Source organism: Tamandua tetradactyla, chromosome 4 (genome assembly GCF_023851605.1).
Source record: "Tamandua tetradactyla isolate mTamTet1 chromosome 4, mTamTet1.pri, whole genome shotgun sequence".
NCBI lineage: Eukaryota > Metazoa > Chordata > Mammalia > Pilosa > Myrmecophagidae > Tamandua > Tamandua tetradactyla.
The window spans coordinates 49,752,128-49,768,214 of record NC_135330.1 but is presented as its reverse complement, the minus strand read 5'-3'; the positions used below and the strand labels follow the sequence as shown (position 1 = coordinate 49,768,214).

The following is a 16,087-nucleotide window of genomic DNA, read 5'->3' as shown; positions in this document are numbered from 1 at the left end:
CATGGAACTTTTGTGGAATCTTATATAATACCCTAGGAATTCTTTGGGATAGGCAGGAGTGGTTTTGGATGGGGGTTGGCAAGTTATGATAGGTAGCAATATCCAACTGAAGGTTGCATAAGAGTGACCTGCAGAGTAGCTTCTCAACTCTACTTAAACCCTCTCGGTCCACTATTCTTCATTTCTTGCACTTCTTTTCCCCCTTTTGGTCATGAGGGCATTGTTGATCCCACAGTGCCAGGGCCAGGCTTATCCTTGGGAGCCATCTCCCATGCTGCTAGGGAGATTTGCACCCCTGGATGTCATGTTCCATGTAGTGGGGATGACCATGGTTTCACTTGTAGAGTTGGGCTTAGAGATAGTGAGCCCACATCTGAGCAACAAAAGAGGTCCTCTAGACTTGACTCTTAGGCATACCTATAGGTAGGTTAAGCTTCTCTGCTAGATACATAAGCTTCACAAGAGCAAGCCTCAAGATCAAGGACTTGGCCTATTAATTTGGGTTTCCCTAATATTTGAAACAGAATCCGGGGTTTCCCCAGTGGTAAAGTTTAATAGTTCCATAATTTTTCTCCCACTGCTCAAGAGACTTTACCAATACATTTTGATTTTCTGCTTAATATTCTCTGGGATGTATCCAGGCATTCTATTAAGCTATACAGGATTAAAGTCTCTCATTCTTATTCTGGGCTCCATGTGTTTAGATTGCTTAAATGATCTATCCAGACAGGTAGAGTTATATTATGTGCTACAATTTAAGTTCTTGAAAAAATAAACCTTTCTTCCTTTGGTCTCAAAGAGTAGGTAAAGTTCTAAAATGCAATGTCTTCCTTACCCCTGTATTCTGAATTACCTTAATATTGATCTGATAAGCATCATTCTTATCTCTAAATACCAGGATACACATATATAAATCAGCCTCTCAAAAACCAGAAATAACAAGTGCTTTCTAATTGAGATCATACAATATTTGCTCTTTTGTTTCTGGCTTATTTTGCCCCACCAAATGTCCCACATGTTCATTGACATCATTGCATGCCTCACAACTTTATTCCTTTTTGAACAGCACAATGTTCGATCATAAGTATACACAGTCATTCACCAATCTCAGTCAGTGCATCTTTCAGCCACCTCCATCTACTAGGCCTCATGTATAATCCATGAGCCCATCAGCACCCTCAATTTTAGATAATTTCATTGCTCCCAAGAGAAAGATAACTAGTAAACACACCCTGACCAAATAGAAAATCCAAAAGTCCCCCTAAGTCTTGTCCCTCTCCCCATTATGTGTCCCTGGTATTGCTATAGTATTTTTGATGTTTTCCTGTTAAACATAGGCCATAGGATGTGTATTAGTTAGGGTTCTCTAGAGAAACAGAATCAACAGGGAACACTCACAAATATAAAATTTATAAAACTGTCTCACATGACTGTGGGAATGCAGAGTCCAAAATCCGCAGAGCAGGTTGTGATAGCCAATGATTCCAGTGGAGGGTCTAGATGAACTCCACAGGACAGGCTTGCCAGCCAAAGCAGAAAGAGAGCCTGTTTCTTCTGAATCCTCCTTAAAAGGCTTCCAGTGATTAGATTAAGCATCACTCATTGCAGAAGACACGCCCCTTGGCTGATACGGTAGTTAGATTCAGTTGTTGGCTTGGCCAGGTGAAGACACCTAGTTTTGTTGCTGCGGACATGAGCCAATGGTATGTGAACCTCATTTGTTGCTAATTATATCTGCAGTCAGCTAGGAGGCGTGCCAGCTGCAATGAATGACATTTGACTTAATTGGCTGGTGCTTAAATGAGAGAGCTCAACGTAGCACAGCCCAAGCAGCTCAGCATACCTCATCTCAGCACTTGCAGCTCAGCCCAGGCCTTTGGAGATGCAGAAAGGAATCACCCCGGGGAAAGTTGTTGGAACACAGAGGCCTGGAGAGAAGTCCAGCAGAGATTATCCTGAGCCTTCCCACATAAGAAAGAACCTCAGATGGAAGTTAGCTGCCTTTCCTCTGAAGAACTAATGAAATAAATCCCCTTTTATTAAAAGCCAAACTGTCTCTGATGTGTTGCATTCTGGCAGCTAGCAAACTAGAGCAACTGATTACAAATGGAATCAGCTGTGGATGCAGCTGACGTGATCATGATTTAATTCTATGAAATGCCCTCATTGCAACAGACAAGTCAGCACTTGCCCAACCAGACAAATAGGTACCACCACTTGGCCAAGTTGACACATGAACCTGACCATGGCAGTATGCAATAGAGCTTCCCTCAATACTCTGACATTATATATTCTTTATATACGATTCGTACCTTTGCAGTAGTTCATACAAGAACTTAGTTGTATTTGTAATGTTAATTGGTGGGACACGTGAGTCTATACACCCCCTTTCAATCATATTCATCTTCAATATGATAATATTACTTAGAGACCCACTAGTGAACCTCCTTTACTTCTTTCTATTCTCTTACAATTAAGTTCAACCTCATTAGCTAACTGTTCAACCATCTCAAGCTTCCATGTATCTCTAAGTCCCCTATATTCTGTATTATAAGCCTCTAATCTTACCTTTACCATAATCATAAACGTGGAATCATATAGTATCTATCTTTTTGTGTCTGCCTTATTCCACTCAGCTTTACGGCCTCAAGGCTCATTCATCTTGTCATGTGCTTCAGGACGTCATTTCATCTTACTGCTGCATAATATTGTATCCTATGTATATACTACATTTTGTTAATCCACTTGTCTGTTGATAGATGCTTAGGTTGTTTCCATTTTGGTGATTGTGAATAATGCTGCTGTGAACATTGGTGTGCAAATCTCTGTTTGTGTCACTGCTTTCAGCTCTTCTGGGTATATACTGAATAGTAGTATTGCCAGGTCATAGGGCAACTTGATATTTAGTTTTCTGAGGAACCACCAAAGTGTCTTCTGCAGCAGCTGTAGCATTATACATTACCACCAGTACTGCATAAGTGTCCCAATTTTTCTACATCTTCTCCAATATTTGTAGTTTCTTGTTTGTTTAATAGCAGCCATTCTTACAGATGTAAGATGCTGTTTTATTTTTTCCATCTATATCTTTTACTAGAAAAAATATATACTAATATTTTGGGTCAGTAAGTTTACCTTCCTCCATGAACTATAGAACATAACTATAATAGCACATCGTCACCAATTTAATTCTAAAAACATTTAACAAGTGTCTTTTCTGTGCAATGTAACGTGCTAGGTGCGAGACAGAAAAAATGTGTAGCTAATTCCTTCACTCATCGGATCTTATAGCCTAGCTTATGTGATAGGCATTTGGAACACTAACAAAAAGAGATTCAATGATTAAATAAACTAAAGATAATCGGACCATTCTGTGGAAATATAGATAATGGAGTACTGATTTAAAAAGTTAATGGAGGGGGGTGCGAGGGTAGTTCAGTGGTAGAATTCTTGCTTGTCATGCGGGAGACCTGGGTTCAATTCCCAGCTCATGCACTTCCCCCAATAAAACTGAATAAATTGTGCTGCAATGATGGGGTAGTCACATGGAAAAAGAATGAAATATGACCCCCATCAATCAGCATACAAAAAAAAAAGTTAATGGAGATAACCATCCTTTTAAGGTCTTCCAGGATAGACTGTCAATAGAGAGCAAAGGCAGGGAACAGAAGGGAAATTTCAAGCTGAAAAAAATAAATGACTGAGGGCACAGAGGTGTAAATTTTGGTAAGAAATTTTCTGGGACAGCAATAACTTTGTGTGGAGTGATGAAGGTCAAATGGAGAAGCTAAAAATATACTTTGAGTTCAAATCACGGAGAATGCTTAAGGCCATACCCAGGAATCTGGTTTCAATTTCTTAGTAGCAGTTGGGTACCAGTGTAAACTTATGGCCACTAACTACAGTTCTAAACGCTTTTCCAGTCAACGCTCACCTTTTCTTCATAACAACCACTTCAAGCCTTTGTTAACTGCGGTCACATCTACATGCATAATACATTTAGCTGATGAATTTACTTCGCAAATAATATAGAAATAGTAAGAATGAATAATGTTAAAATCATAAGAATGAAACTTACTGCCAACACAACTACCCATATCTGCACTTATCTTTTCCTCATTTACTTCCATAAAGTGGAAGTTGAGTCCGCAAAAATATCTAAGACCAGCCAAGATTTCAGTAATCTGGCTGCTGTTCTGTATTGCCTAAATTCCTGCCTCTTAAAAAAAAAGACTTTCCTTTGAATATTATTTCTTTTCTTGCTTGCTTCTCTACTAGCTCCCTATTTACTCATGTAGCCAGACTAACTCATATACTATATGTACATTAATACACAGTATATAAAAATTCTGAATGCATATTCATACATACATATAGACATGCACAGAGAAGAAGACTGAAAGGATGTGAGGTAAAATGTAACCAATTATGTACCCCTGAAAGTAAATATTGTAATCATTTTTGCTTTTGTTGTTATGTATTTTCTGCTTATAGCTTGTGTTTGTTTTTTTTTCACAATGACTACTGATTATTTCTATAGTTTAAAACTTTGAAAGTAGAGAAACAAAGAGACAAGATCTAGAGAAACATTCAACCAGCATTGCTCCTTTGATATTAAAGTGGCCACAAACCAGGGAAGCAGGAAGCCCTGTAGAAGCTGGAAAAGGCAAGAAAATGGATTCTTCTCTAGACCCTCTGGAAAGGAACACAGCCCTGTTGACATCTTGATTTTACCATAGGGACTTCTAACATCCAGACTTATAATGAAAGTCAGGCATTGAGGTATACAATAACTTGCCCCCAATCACACTACTAAATCATAACTCAAGGCCAGTGTGCTGCAACCATGGAAGAGAAGGAGACAAGAGGAGAAGAAGGAACAAAGCCACTGGTTCATATAACCCCATCTCATACAATGTTCCCTGTTCATGAGCCATTACCATTTACAGAAATTACAAATGCTTCTCCTGCCACTGTGCTGGTGCCTTCTCCAGCAAGAACCCTGATGCTATGTAGGCACTCTGCTTCAACACCAATCATGCAAAAGGGGAAAATGGTAGACTCTTGTCACATTTTAAAATATGAAATAAATCATACATTCAAAATATGCATGAGATGTACATATAATGTATCCAAAAGTTTAAAAAATAATAAAAGGAGCATACATGCTCCCAGCAACCAGCTTAGGAAATAGAATCTTACAAATATCTTTGTCTCCTTCCTTGCATCCCTATCTCATCCCTTCCTCTCTTCCAGAGGGAATAATCACGAGTGTCAATTTGAAATTGTACATTTACTTGCCTCTCTTATTGTTTTCTCATGTGTTCTTGTTCTCAAAAGAATATGGTACTTGGTTTTACCTGGGTTTGACCTTTACAGTGAATCATAATGTACTTGTTCCTACTGTGTATGGATTGCCACTTAAAAAATCCTTTCTGCCCTAGATAACACTTGGAGGTGTTTTTAACATTATGAATGATGCTGTTGTGAATATTCTTATGTGTGCATCTGTGTAAATATGTATCCATGTTTCTCTAGAAAGTGAAATAACTATTGTAGCGTTTACACAATTTCATTTAAACATTACTAGGTAAGACTCAATTGTTTTCCAAGGAGGTTCACAGTATTCATATACCTATTAATAGTGAATAAAAAGGTCTTTGGCTTATCATCTCATTATCACCTATGTTAACATTTTTATTTTCACCATCCAGGTCAGTGTGATATGTTATCTCATTAATTAGTTTGTTCTCATATGTCTATTGGTACCTATGGGTAACTCACATTTCTTTTCTAGTAAAATGTCTGTTCTTATCTTTGCTCATTTCCTTTTTGTCTTTTTATTACAAAATTGAAGAAGAATTTGACTGTTTGCATATTCTGTGTCTTATTTAAGAAATTACCACCTAGCCAGAGGTTTAAAGTTATTCTGTATAAAAACCTTTGAAAGTAAAAACACAAAAACAAACAAACAAAATATGCAAAAATCCAGTAGGGATATACTAGTCATGTAGTCCATGTAAATGGGAGGACATGTTCACAGGGTTAAATAAATAAGCAAATTGGCCAGGTTAGTGCCTCACCAATCAGGTAGGGCATGAAATAATCTGGTTACAGAAGCATTTCATCAGATTTTTGTTTAATTTGATATTTTATTACTCAGTTGGGCTAAAAGAGAAATGATTACCAAAGGAGCCTCTCATTCCAGGTAAAATATTTCCAGATATAGCATTAGCATTTTATTCTATTTTATTTATTTTTTTGTGGGAGGTGCAGCGTCCAGGAATTGAACCCAGGTCTTCCACGTGGAAGGCGGGCATTCTACCACTGAACCATCCACGCACCAAGATAGCAATAGTATTTAGAGAAAAAAATTCAGTGTCACAAAAAAATGATTTCTTCTTGTGCTCAAAATGCTTTTCTTTAAAAATATTCCTTGCACGATATATGTTTTTTTTTATATTTTCCAATTCTTCCATAAATTTAACACCCATTTCATCGTGAAACTTCCCTTGACTAATCATAGCTTATGGTGACATTTTCTCGTTCTCTGTCTGTGTGCTTACTCTTAATGTTGGTATATAAGAGGGAGAGCAAGGAACAGTAAACTGTCCTCTAGGAACATGAAAATATAAGCAATAACTTTATTATATGAGATCAAATTAAAATGTCAACAAAAGATTGACCAAAATATTTTTTTGCAAAACGAAAATAAAGAAGAAACCCAATGTCTCCCAGAAGAAAATTACTTAAAATTAACATAGCTGAAATAATAATAAAAATAATCATACTTAAAATATTAATTACATTTGTTAAATATCTAATGTGTGCAAGACATTAATCACAGCCTTCTTATACTTATTCATTCCATCATTACAATACTGAAAGACTATTGTAATACTTTGTACAGATGTGAGGACACTTGCTTATGGTTAAACAACTCGCCCAAGAAACTTTAGTTATAAGTGTTAGAGCATGAATTAGAAAACAATCATTTTATGTTCCTAACTACTTAGTTAAAGACTATCCTAAGTTGCTCACTTCCGGAACTACTAGGAAAGGGAACAGCTGACTGAGAACCACAGGCAGCTCCAGACAAAGGGAGAGGATGTAGTGATAGAAGAGGGCCTGCTGTATCCAAGGCAGTTTACATCCCTAGTACAGAGAAGTGTGCATCGAGCCCAGTGGCATCAGACATTAAATTCCTAGAGTTTTCTCAGCTTGTTCTGATTCCATGCTCACCAAATAATACTCTGAACTTAATTTGGCTTCCAATATGATGTGCATACAGGGATCTGTGTTGGTCAGAGGATCTGAATATATATCCCATTAGCAGGCTTATTTCTCTTTGTAAATGAATAAATTGGCATCCTGGTTCCATATATCAGTCTCATGTGAACTTCATTAGATTGGGTAAAATTTCCTGAGTCCAATAAACACTGATAAAATGATGTATCTGCTTCTGCAGAGGTAGGCTGAGACTCAAGTGAATGTCTAGGTTATGTCTCAAGGTGAGGAGGCCTCTCTTTTGGGAGTTAAGAGGACTTCCATTAGAAACACACGATATCTTGATATGTGCTATGTAACTGCCTTTCCACAGCACTCTAGACTGTATCACATGATCTAAATCTTAGAAGTAAAAGATTAAAAAGCTCAGTATTTAAAGAGATTTTAGTGATTTCCCAGTTGCTTTCTAGTACTTGAGTGTCCTCTAAAATATTACTTACAAACAGTTGTTCAATCAGTGCTTAAAACCTCTGGAGGTTCTCATCATTTCCCCAGGGCATCCTCTTCATTTGTTGGAAAAATGATGGATTTGAGCTAACTCTGCTTCTTTGAAACTTACAAATCTAGTTCTATTTTTTGCCCTCAGGAGCTGCTTAAATAAGGCCTATTCTTTCACATGACAAACTTGCAGTAGCAGAAGGAAATTCTCATAAACCCATGAGACTGCCCTTCTCAAAGCTATGTATCTCTAACATCTTCACATATTCTTCTGTGGCCAAAGTTTTTATCCTGTCATTGTACAAGTCACTTTCTTTTAAACCTGTTTCAATTGAATCAATCACTTCTTAGAGTATATCACCTCTGAGTTTAGCAAAAATACTTCTATTAAACCAGCACAAAGAACATTTTCTATATGATAGACTTCTACTAATGAACCTAAAATCACATCAGTGTTGTTGAGAACATAGACTTGAGATGAACTGAAACATCTACTCCTTTTTTTAATATACTGTTGCTAAGTCCCATCTTCCTCATCATATGTTTTTATTTATTTATTTATACTTCAGTATTTAAGCAAATAGACTCTCATTCTAAATGTTTAGGCTTCCAAGGGCTCATAAATAACAACCTTTGTTCTCTGTCTGAGTGTAGAACTGATTAAGAGACCAGCAGTTAGAAATTTCAGCTTTCTGACTGATAGAAGTTGAAGAATATGATATGGCTTATATCAGCAATAGACTTCAACACAGACCCCAGAATTAGGATTCTCAATCAAATGAAAAAACTCAGGCCTTCCCGTTTATGACAAAGAGAAGCAGACAAACTCCTGCAGGCAGCTGTTATACAAAATGAAGAGAGGTGGATGGGGCTGAAAGCAAACCCAATTCCTACCCCCAACATTTCCAATTACAGTGTGCGTTTCAGTAAAGCCAGAGGCGGAGGGTGGGGGGTTGTTGGTTAAAGGAAATCTCTCCTCAGAGAATTCAAATGTGAATAATGTCAGTAGCCTCCCAGCTTATTTTCTGAACACTTCAGGTTTAACCACTGTGTCTTTAGTCAAACAGGGACATGGCTATGATGGAGTTAGGGAGAAATAAGCCATCGGGAGCACCATTCTGCTCCCATCTGCATGTGCATTCTCCAGGACTGCAGTATAAATTGGGCAAAGTAGCTAGAAGATAGGGCTCAGCTGGGTTCTTCACTCTTTCCACACAGCCTCATGGATTCTCCATGGAGCCTCTCTAGAAGAATAGTTGGATGTCAGAATGACATTGCAGCTCAGTATCCCAAGAGGAAGGAAGCCAAATTCCTAGCCCTCTTAAAGGATTGGCCTGGAACTGGCAACATATCGGTTCCACCATACATTATTGGTCAACATAATCAGAGCCCAGCCTAAGTCAAAGGAAGTGGACACTGACCCATCACCTTAAAAGAGGAATACTGAAGAATACCCAGTTATATTAGCCTGCCACATTCTGCCTTTTAGCCACAAATTGTATTCTCTCCACTTGCAAAATACATTCACCTCCTCCCAAGAGCCCCAAGTCTCATGCCATTTCAACACAGGTTCAAGTCTGAGGTCCATCATGTAGGATCAGGTGTGGAGGAGGCTCCTTGTGTCATCTCCCAGAGTTTGGTTCCTCCCAAATCAAAAATTGGTAACTAAATGACAGCTTAAATGCTGCCCACACACTGAGAAAACAATGATAAGGCAAGAATAGGATAACTGTAATATAATTTAATTAAAACCCAAATTTTAAGTTCCCAGGTTACTCTTCTGCTCACTCTTGGTGGAAATCTTGATGCGAAGTAGAGTTAGAGCTTTGCTGCAGCTGTATCCTGGGATGCCCTATAGTAAAATGGTGTAGTTACCTTACAGCCTGAGTAATTTGTGTATTGCAATGCCATGCTAACTCCTTAAAGATCACAGCACTGACCCAAGCACCCCAAATTTTAGAAAACAAGCCATCTTTGGCTGGTTATATAGCAGTTATATCCGAAAAGTATTCCCAGAATAAATACTTACTGTCATTAAAGACCATAGCAGAGTAAAGGAAAAAGATAACAAGTAAAGGGAAAAATCATTTTTGGTATTAGCCTCTCCTGGTTTCCAGTTAGGTTGTGGGAATTATCCAGAATCTAAATTTAATTTCTTATCAAAGCTGAGAGAAGAACATAATACCTGATCCAGTGAGTCTATAACTAAAGCTACTAAAGCTGCCACTGCCTCCTCCCCTCTATTCCCATAAAATAACAAGCAAATATATTTCTTAAAATTTCCCAACATTTTAAATTCCTCAGTAGTTTTATACCCTCAACATTTTTTTTTCTCACTGCTATCTTACAGATTGAGCCTTTTTTAGTCTCATCTGAAAAAATAACTGTTCTTTTGGGTATTATTTTGTCTCTGATCAAATATTTCAGATCAAAGAAAAAGGAAAAAATACAGATTAGTAAAGCTTATACTTGCCTTTCTGAAGATGCAGTAGTCTGTGGAAGTAGCTAAGACAGAAGGAAGTTATGAAAAAAAAATTTTATCTTCAGGCAAAGTAGTTTTTTGGGGCATTTCTTGTTTCCTAACTTACCTGGAACACTGACCTTTATCTATATAATATGTGACTACTTGATAGAAATAGAATGGACTCTCACCAGAATCTGGTTCACTTGTCAATGCAGATGATCACACGCACACACACACACACACACACACACACACACACACACACACCAAGCAAAAAAGTTTGTTATTCACAAAATGAGGCTTTCAAAACCCAAACTTCATCGGCTTTCTTGAACAAAGGTATCTTTCACTGGATGCCTTAGATTAGACATTTCTATAGACTTGTTTTAATTGGGACATTTTCTCGGCCTTAGAACTATAAACTAGCAACTTATTAAATTCCTGTTTTTAGAAGCCAAAAAAAAAAAAAAAATGAGGCTTTCAGTGGAGAGCAGGAAGAACTTCAGTAGCTGGTCTGAAAATGGCTCAAGAGAACAAAGAAGGGAGACAGGTTTGGGTTTTTATTGTGGTTAGGGGTTGAGAATGAAGAGAGGATTGCTGAGTGTAGACAGCAGATATGAGGCTTAAATCTCCCACAAGTGCCACGAAAGGAGAGAGCACTTCGCTTTCTTATCAGTATGCACAAATGTGAGACAGAAAGGAAGGGTGAGGTTTAAAAGATATCAGTGGCTGAACATTAAAAAATAGAGCCAGGCACTTTATTGCATTTAGAATGGCTGTGCTAATTGTAGTGCCCCACTTTACTTAGGCAAGGATGGTCTCTTAGTTGTGTGGGCTCCATTATCCTAAGGATAATTGCCTAAATATCTGCCCCCTTGACCTGCCTTCATATGCACTTACTGCCTTTCTAACCCAGGGAGAGTGATTAAGTTTATTCTGGGGTGCACTTTGAAGATAAATTTTCCTTCACGTGTTCTAAATTTTGTATATTTGGTCTTTTTCTCAATCTGAACCCTCTTGCACTGCATATTGAAGAATTTCTCAGATTTTTTTTTGCAGGTGGATGACACCCTACATTAAGGACCAGCAATAATGCAGTGACTCCTCTTTTAATATATTCCTCTAGTTATTTCACTAAGAATTTTAAAGAGAGGGAAATGTATTTTTGGACTCAAATTTCCATTTTAAATAGGAACTGTCTACCTTTTTTTGGAAAACTCACAAGTTATCGTTAACGATTTTATATTTCACCCAGTCCTAAGGAAAAAGTATGCATCTATTGTTTCAGTAAAAATTTTGGTCTGTCTCAAATTTGCAATTCCTTTTGCTTCCTACTAATCCAACGAAATAACTGAAAACAGCTCTCCAATGTCATCTGGTTTCTCTTGAGTGCTTGGTGATAATACCAGCTCCAGTTAGAAGACATGAAGTCACATAAAGCCCCCAATGAGTCCTCAGACTCTCCTCAGCTATTTCAGGTTTCATTTTCCTCTTAACAACATTCCCGACCTTAATGATTTGGCAGTAAGTCTCCTCATCAAAGAGACCCGAGGTGGCCTGAGAGGAGAGTAGTTATGCTTCCTCATTGTCAACCCTTCTCATTACGTCTTTAGTCTCAAGGCGCCACCTGGTACTTCCTATTCTTCTCTCTGCTTGGTAGAAAACTTTGAAAATCTGTTTTATTGATATACTGTTTCTGTAAGCTGCTTTCCATTTGGGGATTTGGCCCTTATCCTAATATCATTCTTAAAATATATCCTGGAGCACTATGATGCCAGCCATCTGTACCCTCTCCATTTCAATTTCGGTCATATTCATTATATGTCAGCATTCTTCAGAGAAATTATGTATTCATGCAAATCGATTTCATCATATTTCCCCATCTTTTCTTTCTCATATAATTAGCTTGCAATTTATCAGAATTTCATTTTTGAAGGCTTATCTACATATTACTTAATATTTTTCTCACACTGTCATAATCTGCCTTCTTAAAATCTGTGTTGCCAGCCGTCCTCTAAACTCCTCCGCTGGCCATCAGAACTCTCAGATGATATGTCACTTTTACCTTTCACTCAGCCTCTTCTTGTTAATCATGTTTAGGTCCAAAAAGCCTTTGGGGAGATTAGTATATTTTATTCTATACTATCTTGCTTTCAAGAATAATGTAATTTATCATCTGAATGGAACCTGATAGAGCAAGGTCTACACACGAGGAAACCAAGTTTCTAGAAGTCGGGACTTGTCCATTACAACATATCAGGTCGTCTTGAGCCACCAGTTGAATTTATCTCCCCCTTAAACTCTTCGTCATATCAGAAGCCATAGACTCTTCCGTTATATCACCAAGTCTGTAAACAATCACCAGGTCTAGACCAAACACCTAATTTTTTTATATTGTGACATAACATCTCCCTAACAGAAAAATCTAATTTTGTCTCCTATGTACTATATTCTACATATTTGACTCAAACGTTTCTTTTCTGAGTTCAGTTTTATTAGGTAATATTAGTGCTACTTAATTCTGTAAACTACAATTACTCGATAAGGGGACTGACAGAATTGCATATTTATCACATATCCTGTGAGAGTGTTTTCTGAGTCTTCTTAAAATGAAGAAAATGATACTCCAGAATTTTATTCAGAAAAGTAGCACTCTACTTCTTGAAGTGTTCCCTCCTTCACTTTACCTCTCCATTTTGTTTCTGTATCTGATACCAGAAAAGGATCAGGAACTGAAAGCAAAGACATATAAATGTCAAAGGAAGGAAACTCCATCTATAGAACTTCTTTCATGACAAGGTTTATTTTACTTTCGAATTTCTGAAGATTTCACTTCAGTTCATATTTTTGTTAGCAAAACCTATCCCTTAAAACCTCCAGATATGAATATCTACTTGGAGAACTGAGCTGTAGCTAATCCATTTTTTTCCTTTGCTCACAGTCTTTGCATCAGAATTATACTGATATTATTCAAAAAACTGGTGACATCACTCAGCTTCCTTATCTACCTCTATATTTTGGCTGTTGATCTGTCTTCTATTATATAACTTTCTTTTAGATCTTAAAATGACTTCTAGAATTCACACTTGCTGTGAGTGCTATAACTTACGTGCGTGGTATAACTTCGTCATGCCATCCAGGTTCTTATTTGCTCTCTTTTTGTCATGTGAGGCCACTGCCCAACTTTCTTTTTCTGACACCTGCTATACAACATCTCCTCTGTTAATGTCTATAAATTTCACTGGGCTAATTAAAGATTCTGGTACAAAATGTTGAGGGGTCGGTCAGTAACCTATTTCCAGGTAAATACAATAGCAACCCCATTTTTTGCTCAATACCCAGTGTTTTAGTTTGCTAGCTGCCAGAATGCAATATACCAGAAACGGAATGGCTTTTAAAAAGGGGAATTTAATAAGTTGCTAGTTTACAGTTCAAAGGCCAAGAAAATGTCCCTATTAAAACAAGTCTATAGAAATGTCCAATCCAGGGAAAGATAACCTTGGTTCAAGAAGGCCGATGAAGTTCAGGGTTCCTCTCTCAAGTGAGAAGGCACATGGCGAACATAGTCAGGGCTTCTCTCTCAGCTGGAAAGGCACGTGATGAACATGGCATCATCTGCTAGCTTTCTCTCCTAGCTTCCTGTTTCATGAAGTTCCTGTGGAGGAGTTTTCCTTCTTCATCTCCAAAGGTTGCTGACTGGTGGGCTCTCTGCTTCTTGAGGCTATGTTGTTCTGCTCTCTCAGAATCTCCTCCTTTCTCCAAAATGTTTCCTCTTTCATGGTTTCCAGTAAACTAATCAAGACCCACCCGGAGTGGGATCCAGTTTAACAACCATTCTTAATTGAGTCACATCTCCAGGGAGATAATCTAATTAAAAGTTTCAAACGTACAGTACTGAATAGGGATTAGAAGAAACAGCTGCCTTTACAAAATGGGATTAGGATTAAAACATGGCTTTTCTAGAGTACATGCATCCTTTCAAACCAGCACACCCAGCAAGAAGGCTTCATGCTAGAAATTTTTCAAGAATCATTTCTTCCTCTGTATTTAGTTTCATTAAGCCACCCCCTTCTCATTTCTACTCCCAACACTTCTTGATTCAAGAACATAATATTAAAAAAAGGAAAACACATTGACCTATGTTTTAAAACTGCAGGAAAAAAGTTGAGCCAATTTTTAAAGCATGAAAATGTAAAAATGTCAAATGAAACTTTTCATTAATTTTTTTTAAGATTATAAGGTCTGAGCATTATCTCAGTTATTTCCTATTTTATAACATTAGATTATACATAAGCATAAAATATCAGCTTATTGAAATCACATGATTTGATTTGATTTAGCAGAATGATACAGACTGGTCTAAGTCAAGTTCAACTGAAATCATAATGATGTAGTCACGCTGACTACAAAAATTAAAACATAAACGTAGTGGACCTAAAACTAATCAAACTTCTTTTAACATTTTCAATGTGACTTCTCCATCACAATCTCATATTTCCAAAGACTTTCTGTGAATATGAAAGCAAGAGTTAATGGGACATTTGACACCCAGTCTAATGGAGCCAATAAAACTGAAATAGCCAAGCTTCTCAAATATAGTAAAGCTAAGCATGTGATGCTGTAGTAGAAAGGAAGGGCAATCTGCTGGAGAACATTTAGGGAAATAGTTTTCTTCCTGATTAAAACAGAGACATTTGAGAGTGCTCTTTCACCATTCTAACCCAAAAACTCCTGCCAGCCTTTGAATGTGGTCATTAGAGAATATGATGTTTAAAGCTGCAGCTACCACTTGCAACCATGAAGCAACAAGCCTGAAAACAAAAAGCCAATGCTTCGACAATGGCAATGCAAAAGGAAGTCATGAAACTTTCAGATCAACACTGGCACCACCTATGTCCAGAATTTTTTTTTTTTTTTGCATAGGAAGGCATCGGAAAGCGAACCCGGGTCTCCAGCACGGCAGGCAAGAACTCTGCCTGCCAAGCCACCGTGGCCTGCCCCAGACTTCTTATTTTTTTTAATTAAATTAAGCCACTGCTAATTCTGGTATTTTACTATTCACTGCCCAATTTTCCCAACCAATAAAAATGGGAAATTATAAAGTCTATCTATCAGTCAAAAACTGCAGGTTGTTATGCTTTTGTGGAAATTATGTTAAAACAGTGTTTTAAAAATAAAACTCGAATAAGAAATAAGCACATATTGCATGGAAAACTGTAAATAAGCATTGCATCATCCATATATTCCGTTTCCAGATATATCTGTGGGTGCATGTTAAGGAAGATAAATACTTTTAGAATATGTCAAAACATAAAGGTTGAATAATAAGAAATAATGTGTTAGACATTTATTAAAGCAATCAGTTTTCTTTTACTTCACCAACATCATCATTATCAAAAGCATACATTCAGAGTGCCTTCTTTAACCAGAATTCTGAGAATATAATCAAAGATCTATGAACCATCATCACTATAGCCTAAAGGCTTACAACTTAATTCACCTTACAGGAAGAAACTAGAGAACTAATAAAACTTGCAATGGATATACATCTCCAAATTCCATTCAGAAAGTCCCAAGTCACTTCTATGTACTGGAAAATGTGGCCCCACCAGTTTCAGCTCTCAAGATGAATGATAAAAATAATGAGTGTGGGTACTTATATTTAAAAAAAGAGAGATGAATAAATGCCTAAATAAAGGAATGGCAGCTGTGGCTATAAATCCCTTTGCTTTGTCAGCTTGAGTAAGATAATGTAAGATATGATTCATGTTATTTGCTACTGCTATTTGTGTTCAGTGAACTCACAGTCTGATTCCATGAAAATTGCAAAAAGATGTCAATTTACCTTGTCCTCGAAAGCGCAGATTTTATCATTTTCTATGGATACAGCCCTCAAAATAT

The 16,087-nt window shown here is 37.3% G+C and overlaps 1 non-coding gene across 1 annotated transcript; it reads left to right on the top strand.

The window, feature by feature from the left end:
* Nucleotides 1-3,421: 3,421 nt before the first annotated feature.
* On the top strand, nt 3,422-3,492 carry TRNAD-GUC (transfer RNA aspartic acid (anticodon GUC)). The gene has a single exon. It is a non-coding gene; the product is annotated as a tRNA-Asp (tRNA).
* The last annotated feature ends 12,595 nt before the right edge of the window (nt 3,493-16,087 follow it).